Source organism: Neofelis nebulosa, chromosome 5 (assembly GCF_028018385.1).
Source record: "Neofelis nebulosa isolate mNeoNeb1 chromosome 5, mNeoNeb1.pri, whole genome shotgun sequence".
NCBI classification, from domain to species: domain Eukaryota; kingdom Metazoa; phylum Chordata; class Mammalia; order Carnivora; family Felidae; genus Neofelis; species Neofelis nebulosa.
In genome coordinates, this window is record NC_080786.1 from 35,307,099 (window position 1) to 35,323,980 (window position 16,882).

At 47.4% G+C, this 16,882-nt stretch overlaps 1 protein-coding gene across 5 annotated transcripts in view; it reads right to left on the bottom strand.

The window, feature by feature from the left end:
- NMNAT3 (nicotinamide nucleotide adenylyltransferase 3) overlaps positions 1 to 16,551 on the bottom strand; it is a 122,275-nt gene extending 105,724 nt beyond the window's left edge. For 2 of the 5 annotated variants that reach the window (XM_058730037.1, XM_058730042.1), the window contains exon 1: positions 16,332 to 16,547. The gene's annotated coding sequence lies outside the window, so the exon portion shown is untranslated. Of the gene's footprint in view, positions 1 to 16,331 lie in introns of all 5 variants that reach the window. The other 3 variants (XM_058730039.1, XM_058730041.1, XM_058730038.1) reach the window with 3 other exon arrangements.
- Positions 16,552 to 16,882: the final 331 nt, after the last annotated feature.

The following is a 16,882-nucleotide window of genomic DNA, read 5'->3' on the forward strand; positions in this document are numbered from 1 at the left end:
TACTCAGGACTGCCTAGAAACACCTCAACAAAAGCAACCGCACAACTAGGAGGGCCAGAACCAGGTCCCATGATAGGACTTCCTCTCCAGGCCGGCTCCTCCTCTGAGGACTGTCCCCACCGGGCCCTGTCACGCCCCTCTACCTCAGCTCCCAAGTTTGTCCCTGCCACTGTGGTCATTTATCTGTGGGCCTCCAGAGTGTAGAGCTGTGTCTCATTTAGCTTAAGACTGAGTACATCCTAAAGGGCTGTGTGAATGATTTTTATTAAAAAAAGAAAAATCACTTTTTTTTTTTATACAAAATTACCACATACAGAGATGTAGAGGAAATAGCATAATGAACTGCCACATAGAGGTCTCCAAACGGTCATTAACACATTTCCACATTTATTTCATCTTTTCTTCCCCCTGGAAGTCTGTTAAAGTCCATTACAAAAACCATGACATTTCACCTCTAAATATTTCAAAAATAAAGGACACTTTCTAAGAATATGAGAGTTTCTTACTTATCCACATCATGCTTACTCCTGATAAAATTAACAATAATTAACAAAAATTGCTCAGTATCCTGTAACACCAGTCTGAATGTCAGCGTATGCCTTCTGAGGAAAGAAAAGATGGATGTAGTTGTGGTGACCCTGAGAGAGCAGATGTGAGGGCCCCCACAGGGCCCAGGAAGCCAATGTGCGTCACTCTTGTCCCACCTGGGGGCCCCACCATTCCCAGGGGTGCAGGAGGGCATGGAAGGCATTCCCTGGAGTGGGGCCTCCTTCTTGAGACTGGGGGGATCTTGCCCCACAGGCCACCGCATCCAAATACTCCCATGCTCTGTCCAGTCAGCCTGTGGGCGGGCCATCTCTCTTCTCCCACTCAGTGACCAATTTTGTCCAGGACCTGGTGGGGTCAAACGAACCTAGCCTGTAGTCCCAGCACTGTCACTGACAAGCTATTTGACCTTGAGCAAGTGGCCTAACTTCCTGGAGCCTCTGTTTGCTCTTCTGTAATATGGGAAATAAGGCCTGCCTCTGAGGGCCGTCATAAATGAGACCACAGCACAGGCTCTGTCAGAGAGCATCTAGCAAACTGCCTGGGCCACAGCAAGCTCACTCAAGTTCAGCTGCTGACACTGTGGCGGTAATAACCTTGGAGGCCAGAGGGCAGCCAGAGGCATTAAGGTGTGAGGGGCAGGCTGAGGGAGGCCCTATCCTACCAGATATCTGAGGCAGGGCTTCCCCTGATGGAAGAGGTCACAGGGTCAGTCCTTTCCTAGCTCCCGCTCCCTCAATGCAGGATGGCGTTGCCAGATGGAGGGCTGCAGAAGTAGAGGAGGGAGGCCTGTGGACGATCAGAGTAGAAGTCCCTGTGAGGGGGCCTTTGACCACCTACCTGGGTCATCTGGTATCTCCTACTGACCTAATAGCCCTGAACCTTATCTCAGAGGCACCAACCTTGGTTCCTCAAAGACACCTGCCATCAACTATTCCCCCTTCATTCTGAAATAATGGTCACCACTGCCCAGCACTACCACTGCCTGCCACCAACATTACTATTCATCAAGCACCGACTACATTCCAGGAGATTTGCTGGGTAATTTTCAAACTTTATCTCTCCGACTCCATGCTGCAGTTTTTTGAGACAGGTATGACTATCCCCCTTTGGAGATGTAGTAGTTTCCTGTTGCTGTTGTAACAAATTACCCCAAACTTAGTGGCTAAACACACATGCATTTTATTATTTTACAGTTCTGGAGCTCAAAAGTCCAAAGGGGTCTCACCAGCTAAAATTAAGGTGTCAGCAGGGCTGAACTCCTTTCGGGAGCTCGAGGGAAGAATCCACTTCTTACCTTTTCCAGCTTTCAGATTCTTCTTACCTTTTTCAGCTGTCACATTCCTTAGTTCATGCCCCCCTTCCATCTTCAAAGCTATTCATGGCTGGCCTAGTCCTTTTCACAGTGCATGAGTCTAACTCTCCTGCCCTCTGCTTTCACTTACAAGAACATTTATGACTACATCAATCCCATCTGGATAATCCAAGATAAAGGTCAGCTCATTAGCAACCTTAATTCCCCCATGCCATGTAATCGAACTTATTCATGGGTTCCAGAGATTAGGACATGGACTTTTTGGAAGGCCATTATTGTGTCCATCATCACAAGTAAGGAGACTGAAGCACAGGGAGGTAATGGGGTTTACTCAAGGTCACACAGCTATTAAATGGCACTAGACTGAGGAGTGAGATTATGGGAACTCCAACTAAGCTCTGCTTTTGCTGCTTTGCTATGTGACCTTGGGCAAGCCACTTAACTTCTCTGTCCTGTTTCCTCACCTATGAAAAGAAAAGGCTATCTACACACGAAGATGTCTTCTAGAAGCCAGTCTATGACCGCCTGAGGATCTGGGCCTTCCCCTAACAATGGACATGGATCACAAGGTTAAGGATCCCATGAACCTTCACCTGGTCTGTCCACACTGACCAAGACTCAAGTACTGACCATGAAAGGGAGAGATGCTGACTTGGTCATGGCATGGACATCCCTCTCTCTCCTGGATGGAATTTTCTAAGGCTTTTGTCCTAGGAACCATGGACACATGGATGTAAGGGCACTTTACTGACTTACACCAAACCCCCCTCCCAGCACACCACACAATAGTTGGCCTACTATTGTGTTTCCCCTCCAATTCCCAGCTTAGAGGGAAATAAAGATTAAAGTTTCTTTGTACAATGAAAAGAAAAACAGGGTGTCAGAAAATCAGATAATAAACATATATGGATGTATAGTATTGTTTGTTGGGAATTCCTAAACCAGGGTAGAAAAAAAAAGCTTTTTTTTTAAAAAAAAATAAATGTTTATTTATTTCGGGGGGGGGGGGGGCGGGTGCGTGTGTGTCTGAGCAGAGGGAGGGGCAGAGAGAGGGGAGAGAGAGAATCCCAAGCAGGCTCCATGCTGTCAGTGAGGAGCCTGATGCAGGGTTCGATCTCACAAACCCTGAGATCATGACCTGAGCCGAAATCAAGAATCAGACACTTAACCAACTGAACCACTTAGGTGCCCCTCTCCTCTTGTTTTTTAATGCAATTTTTATACAGAAATTTTCAAACATATACAAAAGTAGAGAGATTAGGATAATGAACCTTTTATTGACTCCTAGACCTATGACCTCCAATTCAGGTATTCTTCTTTTTTTTTTTTTTTTTAATGTTTATTTATTTTTTGAGACAGGAGAGACAAGGCATGAGCAGGGGAGGGGCAGAGAGAGAGGGAGATGCAGAATCCAAAGCAGGCTCCAGGCTCCAAGCTGTCAGCACAGAGCTCAATGTGGGGCTCGAACCTACAAGCTCTGAGATCATGACCTGAGCCAGAGACGGACGCTCAACCGACTGAGCCATCCAGGCGCCCCCAATTCAGGTATTCTTTACAAGCTGAAATTCTAATTCTGAATTACCATCTGCAGTGGGCAGCTCCATGTGTTGGTCCTGCATCCCTTTGTTTTGAAACCTGCTCTCCCACAGCTCCTTAGGATTCTGGAAAGTCTATCAAGATGCTAAGGAAACTAACTTCCTAGAAAAGCAACTATTACAGGAGACAAATGGACAAATCAGAGCCCCTTTGCTATGGACGTTGGAGAAAAGAGTTGGACGTTGGAGAAAAGAGTGTCTTCTTCTGAAATCAGGAGTTATAAACTCCACATAAACCTGGAGTTGTCATCATCCCTACCTTAGAGAGTGAAGCCAGTACAGTGGTAGAAAGAGCTGAAAGAGAGACAGGGTGAGATTCCTAGTGCCATCCTCTGAGCACCTGGATCCAGCTGTGCCTGATACCCTGAAACTTGTCTATTATCGCCATATTCCTAGCTTTAACATAATTTGAAAGAAGTTTCTATTCCTTACAAAAAATTCTAAACATACACCATCCCAGAGAGCTTTCTTTTAAGCCACAGCACAACTGTCAATCTTCCTTGTGGAGGGTCAAGTTTGGCCTTCTTAATTTAACAAAAACAGTGTGTATTCCTTAAGGCATGCATTTCCTAACAGAAACAGAAAAAGTGTGTGATTTAAGCATATTTCCTCAACAAGGGAAGAATTCTGTTTTGCTGGATTTCTATAGGACAGTACCTCATCAATGATATATCTTAGTACTATATGATGACCACCACCCACACTTTCCCCCAATGACCCCTGCTGGTGCTACTTTTGGATAAGACAAGCTGCCAGAGAGTGGTTCTGGGCTGGCCCGGCTTGGGCCTGAACCTACAAGACCAAGCAAAACAGAATGGGACCTGATTTCAGTTTCGGGGACAGGCTGGAGTGATAACAGAAACTAGGAGATGTGGCCACAAGTGAAATTAGAGGAGGGGAACACAGGGCACCCCTATACTTAGTCACCTACCCCTGCTCTTCCTTCTTCCCTGCTCTTCAGTACAGGCCACCTCTGTATGGTGTGGACACAGAGTGCCCTGTACCAGGTAGAGAAGAAACGAGCGACAGTGGCCACAGTCCAGGAGAGGAGGCAGGGGAAATGCCATGATGGGATGAGAGGAGAGGTGGATAGGAGGAGGATGCACAAAATTGCCCACAGCTCTCAAGGAAGGCTTCCAGTACATTCTCTCACCTGAAGGATGGCATATTTGACTGCGGTAATGCCTGCACTTGCCTGGTGCCCACCGATAGAGAACTAATTAAGTAAACTAAGGTAAAGGCACAGAGTACAATACTCTGCATCTGTGTGTGTGTGTGTGTGTGTGAGAGAGAGAGAGAGAGAGAGAGAGAGAGAGAGAGAAAGAGAGAGAGCGAAGGGAAGGAGGGAAAACAAGACAGCTCTCTGTGTACTGATAAGGAAATCTCTCCCAGATATATTGTTAAGGAGACACAAAAAAGCAAAGCACAGAACAGAAATATAAAAATACCTATAAATGCTGAAAGAATATAAAGCAACAGAGCAGTGTGGCTGTCTATGGGGAGGCAGGCATTCGGGATGAGAAAGAATATTTTCAGAGTATACATTTACACTTATTTTTTCTGAACTTTCCAACCATGTGAACATGTCACCTACTCAAGAAAATTTTTAAACAAAACAGAAAACTGCGACATTGCAGGTAGTTCTCAAAGGAACAGTCACACCTGTGTGGGGGCCGTGGCACAATGTATTTTCCAGCATAGCCATCAGGTGACAGGCCTTCCATCAAGAGGTGGGTCTATGTTCCATCCCCTTGAAGCTGGGAGCGATGGTAAATAGGGCAAAAGTGACATTATGAGACTTCTGAAGGTGGCCCCCTGGGATACCCGGTCTCAGAACCCAGCTGCCATGCTGTGAGGAACCCAGGCCATATGACAACATGTTCCAGCCAACAGCCTGGCTCAGGTCCCGGCCACCAGGCCTTGAGATGGCTCCAGCCCCTGCTACCATCTAACTGCCACTGAATGAGAGACCCAGAGTGAGACCTGCCTAGCTGAGTCCAGTGAACACCTGGAACTGTGAGAGATGCTAATTAAATGACTGTTTGCTTTTAGGCCCCTAAGCGTTGAGGAGGAGCTCTTGGTTTGTGCCCCTGTCTGACGCTTCATTTTCCAAGATGGAAGTTTTCGGACAAACTTACAACACTTGACCTGAGGAGGTAGCAGAAACAACCTGAGAGGGGCAAGTGTTTGGCTGGCCCTGTGAAAATAGGAATCATCTAGAACAAGTGCAAGATGCTGACTCTGGATGCCAATGGGAATCACAAGAGGCCCCGTTCAGCAGGCTGAAGGTCTGGGCAGAGAGGGGGTGCACGAAGATGAGGACGCAAGAGGCATCTATGTAAAGGTGATAGTTAAAAACCAGGGGCATGGATGAAATCATTCAGGTGGAGTGCACGGACAAGAGCAGACCAAGGGGAGAACCCTCGGGCTGTCCCCCTGAAAATGCCAGCAGAGGAAAGGCAGCAGGTAGAGAGATCAAAGAAGAGGCAATCAGGCAGGAAGGAGGAAAATCCAAGAAAGAAGGGTTCAAGAGCTGAGCCTGGTCAGAGGCCTCAATGTTGTATAGAAGACATGTACAGGGAAAGCGCAGAAGACCTGGCAACGTGTCAGTCACTGGTAACCTACAGCAGAGCAGTCTTTCCCAAGTGGTAGGGGAAAAAAAAATTAAAATCTCAATGCATTCCCATTAATACAAATTACTTCAATCGAATAGCAAATAATGTGGACCTCCCTGCTTTATCTTCTGAGAAACACGAAAGGGAAAAAAAGGAAGAAAGGAAGCACATCAAATGCATGTGGTAGAAGGGAAAAGGCAAAGGTGACTACCATGGAGGAACTGAGTAACCACCATCCGCATGACAGAGACATGAATAAAAAGGCACAAGGTAATCAAACCAACTGCCTCTTGCATTTTTTTTTCTTTCTCTTTTGTAGCGGGACTATGAAAGATTTCCTTGGCCGACCATCCAAAGCAATGACAAGGATGACTAAAAAGGTGTGCAAGAGCGCTGGGAGTCCACAGGCTTCCCCCAGTGAGCCGGGTCTGATGAGCTGCAGGGAGCACTTTACGGAGGAGCATGCAGGAGGATGCAGGAGCGATGTCTGCCATGCACGCAGGATGCGGGAACAGGACATAAACATTGGGATCCTCCATCTCATTCTTTGCAGAATGCATGTTGAACCGTAGCTTCAAGGGAAATGGCCTCATTCCTCTAGAACACTGGAATCCGGAATCTTTTCCACACAAATTCTAACATGCCCATAACTCAAAGGGTTTAGCTCCGAAGCCCTACTGAGCTTGCTACAGGAACAATTTTAAATCACCTCTTGGAGTAAGGCCTTCGTTTGTAGTGATAAATATTCCAGTGGAGTTAGTAATGATAAGTACATGGAAACGGTTTCTAGAATCTGCATTATGCCCCCAAATTTCTGCCACTATTCCTCTTCCGTGCATAGAAAAAAAAACAAGCATATTAAATGGATTGAGACCCACAAAACTACAGAGTGCATTAAGTTGAAATGTCAGCACAACCATTTTATACGCCTCAATTGTGAATAGATGTTTTGATGAAGAGCTTACTAAATCTTTAATTGGAGATAGAATGTTTCTACATAAAGGCAATGACTACAAAACATTTATCACAGTGCCGAACGCCATCACTACAGAAATTCTCTCCCATCCTTTGGTATTACTGTCAGTATGGCGAATCCAGTATTAATATTAAAACACAGCACTGGAGATATAATCGTGGGTTGACAAATGAGCTTAAATGTTGTCTCCCAATGAATTTTTCTTTTAAGATCATCTTAATGCACTTGAGAAATAACAGAAAACAGTCAAGGCACAACAAAGGTGGAAACACTGCCACAATAAAGATCAATCTTATTACACATTCAAGCCCTCTTTTCAAATGTTGGGGCTCACACTGTACAGCTGTGAACATTAGCATTCTGCCACTTAAATCAAATATTAATAGGCTATCCCAGCTCACAGGGAAAGATATGGTGATACTTTTCTTATTTAAAGACTTCTTTCCACAATTTTTCATAGACTTTTGGGGTTTTGCTTGCTCCTTAATGCACTCTTCCATTTAGTATAAAAGGATCTCTGATTCAGCACGGAATTCTGAATTTGGTTCTGTTCAATTTAGTACACTGATAATGTTCAAGGTGATCAGGGAAGAGGGTCACAGCAGACACTGTCAGTGCTGTGCTCTGAGCATTCAGGCCTCAACTGTTTTAGGGCGCACCAGCTTGATCTCCACGTGCTACCATCCGTATCCCTTTGCCCTGGAGTTTCACCTGGGGACGGGAAGCTGCCAGAAGTCCTAGAGAATTAACCCCACGTAAGGAGCAACGCCCAACCAATGACGGACAGCAGTGGTGGTATAGTCTCAGTCCCAAGCCCCACAAGAAACTAACTCTGGGATGCGGGCTTCACACTGGCTGTGAGAGATTCCCAGCAGATGTAAACTCCAGCGGTCCACACTGGTGACCTGCTCAGTGATGTCCTTCTCTGGCTCGTTTCCCTATTTCCTGCTAGTGCTTCATGGGATGTCCTCCCAAATCAATCACCACGCTCAAATTCTTGTCTCAGATAAAGATGCGTATTATGATGTCCCATCGTACGGCCAACTGAATGAGTTCGAGAACTGCTGCTAGGCCCTTGCCAGCACTAGGCAGAGAGGATACATGGGTTTGGGGCCAACACAGGGAGAGCAGATATTAAGAATATAAAACCTAGCCCCAGGAGCACCTGGGTGGCTCAGTCGGTCAAGCTTCTCACTCTTGGTTTCGACTCAGGTCATAATCTCACGATTTGTGAGTTTGAGCTCTGCACGACTCTGTGCTGACAATACAGAGCCTGCTTGGGATTCTCCCTCTCCCTCTCTCTGTCTGTACCTCCCCTGCTTGCTCACTGTCTTTCACAATAAATAAATAAAAACTAAAAAAACAAACAAACCAAAAAACCGAAAACACACACACACACAACAAACTAGTCCCAAAGACACTGGAGTACCAAGGCTTGAGTGGGGACAAGAAGCCAGAGTGACATCTGGGCTGCTCCAGACAAGTGCTGACCTACGAAGTGTGTGTATGTGTGTGTGTGTTTGTGTGTGTGCGTGTTGTGGGCAGAGATGCCTAAAACTTTTCCAGCAAGGTCCTCAAAGGTTGCAGACCCAAATCCCCTACCCTCACCCCACCAGTGAAGACCGGGAGGCCAGCAGAAGGATATGAAGTTACAAGGTGGGGAGGGGCGGTAGCTTCTTCAGCTTAAAAACCCTGAGAATCTGAATCTACACGCCAGAGCGAGCGCATCTGCAGGCCACTTAGATAGTGGACCCAGAGTATGTCCTTTGACCAGAGACATGGAGGCAGGGAGCCAACCCTGGCTTTAGGAACTATTGATTGAAAGATTTAATCAGGATAAGGCCATAAATGTAGTGCCCTTAAAACTGCAAACAACATGAAGATCATTATTTAACTTGGCTTGTTTCAGGATTTTTTTTTTTAAAGGAGAGTAAAAGTACAATATACAAAGTTTGAAATGTGAAAAAAAATTATTCCTACTTCCACTGCTGCAATGCAATTCTTTTTCCCTTCGAGGCATCCCTTGCAGACTGTTTCCCTGAATGTGCACTTAATGTAACAGCATTCTGTTCGCTGAGCACAGAATGACTTCCCAAGTTACTAATCTTCTTAGTTCTAAATACTGCATAATATTCCATCAACCTAATTTTTGGTAATTTGAATATACCCTCCTATACTATATATTCAGGTCACTTCTAAAAAATTTTTTTAATGTTTATTTATTTTTGAGAGAGAGCACACACGAGTGGGGGAGGGGCGGAGAGAGAGGGAGACACCGAATCTGAAGCAGGCTCCTGGCTCCAAGCTGTCAGCACAGAGCCTGACCGTGGGGCTTGAACTCAGGAACCCTGAGATCATGACCTGAGCCGTAAAGTCAGACATTGAACCTACTGAGCCACCCAGGCGCCCCTTGGGTCACATCTAAGTTTTCCCCATTATAAATAATGATGCATCTTTATACAGCAGGTTTTTTCACTTTTCAAATTATTTTTTTAAGACAGAATCCCAGAGGAAGCCAAAGTATTGGTAGCACTTCAGCGACCCCTGCAACAGGCAGCCCCCCTACCTTTATCATCTGCAGTCCTTTGATTACTCCCAAAATACAAAGTGGATGAAACACTGGCATCCTTTTTCTCATACATACAAAGATTGAGACAAGCTTGACCAACAACTGCATTTTAAAACTTACACAGAAGAAGACCAGACAGAGAACCAAAATGCAAAGCAGTCTTTGATACTATGCCTAGGGTCCATGCAGTAAACACCTACTTCTGATCTCTAAAACGAACATTTGAAAGTGGATAGCAATTTCAATTTAGACTCCCACACACTAATTCATGCAACAGGCATTCTGCCCTAATGAGCACCTGCTCACAGAGAGACTTCTAGCCTTTGAAAGCCCGCTCTTTGCCTGGCGTGGTGTGGTCCCCTTCGTGACACTGCCATTCACTCTCTCCCACAAGCAACTTACTCGGCCAGAATTCTGGTGAGTTCCACGCTTGTTCTCATCATTCTTTTCCCTCCTCAATTGCAAAAGCTTTTCAGCGAACAGACTGGCTGATAGCAGAGCCGTTGATGGCTGTGGTTAGGATGTAATTAGGCTGAACTGTGTTGGTCGGCCTTGCTCCCCACTCTTCTCTGTTAAACACCGGGAGGAGGTGGCAAGGACCAGAATCGAGGCACTAAACCCTTACATGTCTGTCTTTAATAATGTTAACTCTGCTTCTGCAAGTCAGTTCCAACACTCCTCCCTGGGCTGTGTCCTGCCTTAACGGTTCACTTTTATAGGAGGAAGCAAGGGAGGAGGAAATACGGAAGGGGAAAGGCGGGAAGATTAGCTCTAATTTCAAACCATCTTAGGAGCTCTGAAAAGTTCCACATTGACTGATGGACACATTTACTCCCCAGAGCCTTTTTTCATAAATACTTAGCACTTAACGTGCACTTCCAAGGGGAATAAACACTGTCAGTGAGTGCCATCCTTATGGGAGGGAGATTTCCAGAGCCACTTCTTTTCTCCATGGCTCAGGGCCACAGGATTACGATCCTATTAAAGCTGTGCCCTGCAAATACAGCAGTCACACCCACCCCACCAAGACTGACCTTCTCAGTTTCTGCACAGCAATGCTAGTTGCCTTCCTTTGCTTCGGGGAAGATGGTCGCTCATCTCCTGTAATAAGGTCCACGTCTGAGACTGGTGGGGATCGAAGATGTATTTTGCCCTCAGCTCTGGCCAAACAAATACAATAACTCTCTAGTAATATTCAGTCCTGAAGACAGAATGTTTCCTGGGGCTGTTTGGATCATGTCTTATTTGAAACCATGCTGTTAGTGTTATTTTCTCCTTGCTCTCATTGGAACTGAACGGGACTGAAGGCAGGCACGGTGTCCCTCTGGAGGAGGTTCCTCTCGAGTGACTGTGCTGGGACAGCACTAGCTCCAACTGGATAAAATCTATGCTGGAACCTTAGCCTGTGGGCCCAGGGGTATCAAGGAAGGAAAAAACAGGCTTTCAGATAGACCCTGTCACTCAGAAGGGAGAGGGCTCTAGGGCCCATCTCCCAGATTTACCCTCCGGTGAGCCAGATGGCCTGACTGCTGTCACCACCCAGTAGATGTGTGAGGCTAACTGCTGCACCCAATGAGACAACATCCAAGGAGGGGCTCTGCAAACTCCAAAGGGTTAAGTAAACTGAACATGAGCATTCTTCTCCCATTTCGAAGCTAAAGCGCAATTACTTTGGTTTTAAGTTTATTTATTTTTGAGAAGCAGGGGGCGGGGGCAGAAAGAGAGAACCCCAAGCAGGCTCTGCTGTCAGTGTAGAGCCTGATGCGGGGCTCGAACTCACGAACCATGAGATCATGACCTAAGCTGAACCAAGAGTTGGACACTCAACCAACTGTGCCACCCCAGGCATCCTGAAATTCCTTTAAAAAAAAATTTTTTTTTCTTAATGTTTATTATTGAGAGACAGAGCATGGGCATGGGAGGGGCAGAGAGAGGGGAGACACAGAATCCAAAGCAGGCTCCAGGCTCCAAGCTGTCAGCACAGAGCCTGACGCAGGGCTCGAACCCACAAACCGTGAGATCATGACCTGAGCTGAAGTCAGACGCTCAACCAACTGAGCCACCCAGGTGCCCCCTGCAATTCTTTTTTAAAGTACACATTCTTACAAGATCACCTTGGCAGCATAAAACACTGTTTACCAGAATTCATAGAAAAATACCACCCAATGGTCTTCAAAGGTCTATAAATGAGCATGAGCCTCCAACCAACATTTATGGCCATACGTTATATCGATAGAGACTTTATTTCTTTATCCGTTCCACCTTTCCACATTCTTGTGGCAGGCCAGACTTCTCCTTGACAATAGTCAATCCAGTTTATAACATGACATTGTGTGTTTTCATGTGCTTAATTCTGTCTGTCTTTATAACCTGTCTCATGATGTCTATGGGCCACATGAGGGTTGAGACTGTGTCATTTTGGCTCGGCATTCTAATCCCCAGGACATTGCCTGAAGGATTTATGGAAGGAAGGAAGGAAAGAAAGGAGGGAGGGAGGACAACGAGCCAGGCACGGTGGTGGGCCCCAAGAACACCTGGTCCAATAGCTGCAGAAGTGCTCACAGCCCAGTCCAGGTCAGCTGGAGAAGGGCATGGCCGGCAAAGGTGCCCATCAGGACTGTGGGAAGGAAGAGTGGATTCAGAACGGCTTCCCTGCAATGGGCAGGGCTTCTGCAGCTGCTCTAGAGATTCTAGCTTTAGGGGCGGCTCTGGGCAGAGGCAGGGACAGTGGGGAGGCACGGAGATGCAGATTAGAACTACACTGCACAGGAGGCCAGGCCCAGAGATGGTGCTCCTAGGTGAAAGCTCTCACTTCCAGAAGACACTGTCACCCTCATCCAAGGCCCCTGCATGCAAAATCCCATCCCTGAGAACCTTAGATTTCCCCAGATTCATACTAGCAACAGAATGAATGCCTTTCTATTCCTATTTCCCAGATTGCTGCTACGGGTCTACGTGCACGTGAGAGAGACAACGATGAGGGAACCCTAAGTCCACCGTGGTTTGTTAAACAGCACCACGCAGAACTGCATGGCTGAAACAGTGGGGTAGAAGCTGCCATCCCGAGGCCTGTCCTGCAAAATGGGATACATCTGTCTTCACCAGGGAACTATGATAAACGAGCAAAGACAGACACTGGTCAGGACAAGCCACTTTATTTAAGAGCTTCGACAGCCCAAAGTGGTTTAACATAGAGGCATGGAAGATTTATCTGGATGATAAAACACTTGAACTTGAAAGGCACATAAATTATAATTTTGTAGGGTTTTTTCCTTTTAAGATTTCATATAGTCAAAGGCTTTAAGTAATGAGTGAAATGCACATAAAGTTGACTTAATTTCATACACGTTGTCTGGTTAGAGTCTGCAGAGAGTCTTTGCTTCTAGATGGGACTGAGTTCAGAGTTAATGCCACACACCCATGTCTGTGGCCTTCTGTTTCCACATCACGGTGGACATCATTTGGAGGATTGATAAACAGAAAAATAACGGCAACATTAGTGATTGAGCACTCACTATACCACAGTCTGTGCAGTGAAGACTATACTTTATACACTTATACACGAGCATTACTTACTACTCCTAACAGCCCTGTGAGTTACGTACTATAGAAAGAGGACTTCAATTACTTTCCCTTTGACCTCAAGCTTTCTAATTAAGTTCTTCTTTCCAGCTTATCTCTTAATGAGGCAAGGGACCCTGCAGGAAAGCATCCCCTGATGGGAACCAAGACTACCCTACCCCCTCAAACAATAAGGAATGCCCTGAGCCAGCAAGACCCCCTGTGAATGACCCCAGGACAATGGACTTGTCCTTAATTGCCCACCTGCATACACCCACCCACCCTCATCCCACATTTTCCTTATATAAACCTGGAACTATTTTTGGCACTTGGGCAACAATCTTCAAGACCCTAGTCTGCTGTCTTCCTGGTGTTGGCGTCACTGAAATAAATTCCTTTCTTGTGTTACCACCACTCCTCTCTGCCTTTGGATTCTGTCAACAGTAAGTGGCCCAGCCTGGTCTGTTTGGGGACCTTGGAGCCAGATGCTCTTGCATCCCTGCACCCTGGCTACACCATGGCTCCCATGTTCCGGATGCAAAAACTGAGCTTTAGAGTGCTTCTGTGACACACAGGAGGTCACACAAGCAATTTAATCGGACTCCAAAGCTGCAGCATTCACCACCACACTGCAGTGTACATGAAAATAAGCACTTGCCTTTAGCAAGGACTTGAAAACACTAGCTATTTTGCCTTATCTGTATACTCCTTTTTGTTTTGTTTTGTTTTGTTTTAAACAACACACTTTAACACAGAGAATTTTGCCTTGTGAGTTTATGTTCAGTCATTCGTCCATTCACCATTCATTCTGGGCCCAGTACTCTGCTGGATGCAAGATTTACAGGATTGGATTCCCCAGCTTCTAAACTAGTCTCAGGCAATTACTGTACCCAGATGAAGGGCAGGGCAGGATGGGGCAGGGGCAGTCCCTCACAGGGGACCCATAATGAGCTGTGGGTTAGAGATGCACCTGAAGGAGACAATTTTAGATCTTTTACACTCTGGTCCCCACCCCCTCCCTTAACCCATAAATTTCTGGGCCTTTCCTTGGCCAGAGTCTTCAAAGACCTCAAACTCCCCAGGCCTCTGGACAGAGTGGCTCCCCAAGAGGCCTTTTATCATGCAGAACACTCCCTTCTCCAGTCCCAGCTGAAGTTTTGCGGTAAAACCAGTGCCCCAGATAACACAGCTCCTCAGCTAATCACCCTGCACAGACCCTCAGAGCCACCCCCTCGCCCCCACCTCCACTCTCCCCCTGCCTTGTTTCACCAATTTTTGTCCCAAATAAGAGATAACAGCAGCAGCAATAGTAGTAACTGCCTACATGTCAGGCACTGCTCGATGTACTTTGGGTACACTATCTCATTAAATCCCATAATAATCCTCTGCCCTGCACACTGTTACTCTTCCTATTTAGTTCATTTAGGGGAAGAGGAAGGGAGTTAATATTTCTTCAGGGTCAACTGTATGCCAACCACTGTTAAGCTTGCACAATCAGATAAGTGACCTGCCCAGGGTTGGTCACAGAGCTGGGAAATAAGGAGTAAGAATCTGAACCCAGGTCTGTGACCGCCTGGCCTAGTGTTTTCCTTCCCTTCTCTATGGCTGGCACTGCTGAGGTTTGCAAAGACAGCCCTCTCTCCCTCTTCCTCCAGCACCCTTCTGTTAACATCGGTCCTGTTTTTATTACCACCACCCACAAACAGTGACAGACTCCTCTCTCAACTGTGTCCCCTGACTCTCTGGGCCTCCCAGCCAGTTTTCATGGAGCAGATCCTAAAGTCTACACCAACAGTGTAAACAGAGGCAAAGAAGAAACTGGGATCATTCAAGCCAATAAAACACACCAAGAGGCTAACAGGTGTTTCCTGAAGTGCCCACCCCACCCCACCCCCATCTTAAATCCCTGGGGTTTCAAGATCTGAGGGGTCCTCAGCTAGGGATCAGAGGCTTAAGTCCTCTGGGGGAGTTTTTTGGCCAGTTGTCAGGGGTGACACCACCAATGAGAGTGAGCAAGTAACTATATGCTCTGTCAGAGTGTGAGACTTAAGTTCTGGGGGCTCATGGAACTGGCAGTAACAGGTGAGGCTTTCTGAGAAATGGTTACCTCCCCAGAAGCAGAGGGTCGCTCCCCAGCAAGGCCAGAGCGTCAGAAGCCCTCCTCTGATGACTCCCAGAGCACTGAGCCCACCAGGCTGAAACTCGGTTTACTTCACCTGGCCCACCCTACAGGAGCTCTAGGAGGGCAGGCCAGAGGCAGATTTCTCACTGAACTCTCAGAAGCAATAAAAAGGGAGTACTAGTTAAATGTTTCCAGAATAAATCACCAAAGACAGCATCATTTTAGAGAAAAGGCTGTTTGAGAGATTCTACTCAGACTAAGGACCAGGACTCCAGGAGAGGGGAAGTGTGTTTGCTCAGAGGCTGGCACACTCTTTAGTCCAGATCAGCATCCTGCTCCATTCAGAAACGTTTCCAAATGTACTTCACCTACACCTGGGAACACCGCTCAGTCATGTAAATTCAACGCCCCAGTCTTCAATGCGTAGACCCCCCCCCCCAATTTTATAGAGCAGAAAGTTCAGGAATTGGCTTCCCCCCGCCCAGCTCTCTAAAGGCAGGCCCCACATACAAGCCACGTTCTCTCCTAACACAATGTGTCTGCTGTGTTGTTCACCCTGGAATTGACTCATGCTGAAGTTTGTGCTCCAGCACCCTTCACATTTGGGACCGCCGGTTAAATCCTCCCCTGCAACCTGCACTTTCTATCTTCACAGCTCTTACAGGGGTCTTACCCACTACACTGTGAGTTCCACCGCAGCGGGCACCACGTTCGTTCGCCCACATCTGTATGCCCAGCACTTGGCCCAGGGGCCGGCACTCGGTGGCACACGGTAAGTTTCCGCAGGCTGCCAGAGTGGGAAAGGTGGGATCCGAACTCGTGTCTGCCGGGTTCGGGTCAGAGCCAAATGGTTCTAGGGGTTACACCACGCTGCGACGAGAATGCGCGGTGCGCGGGTGTACTGGGGAGGCGTTCTACAGTCTCTCCCACCAAGGACTGCTGCCGGGCTCCGCACCCCGCCGCCACCTGTAGCCACAGCGCCCAGGTGTGGGCCGGCGCCCTCCAGGGCAAAAACGGGCTGGTGGCGCTTACCTGCGTGCGGCGAGGCTCCGCAGAAGCACTCTGTGAGCCTCGGGGGACTGCCAAGGACTGGGGTATCCGGCTTGGCCCGCCCGCGGCCCTGCACCCGAAGACCGCGCGGGACGACGCCTGGTCTCGCTGCGCAAGGCCCTCTGCGGCCTGGGAGCTACGCGGAGAGCGGAGCGCGACCCGGCCCGCCCCCCGCGCGGGGGTAGGGCGGGTCTAAAGCTAACTTGACCCCGGGCTCCCCGGGCGCCCTGCCGTGGGCGGAGTCAGAGGTAAACTTAGCACTGCGCCCCGCCCCCTCGTTGGGGGCGGTCCCTAAGGGGGAACGAGGCACTGCGTCCCGCCCCTTCGTTCTAGGCCCCGCCCTCCCGCCCCACCCCAATCCCCGTCCTGCTTTCACCCGCTAGCCCTTTTTTGTGTTGCGTGTCCCTTTGCTTTTTATTTTCTTGTTTTGTGTTCCGTTTTCTTATTTTTATTTCTGTATTTTTAAAAGATCGAATTAAAAAACGTATCAAAGTAATGCATGAACACTCTTTACAAAATAAAGTTACCTAATG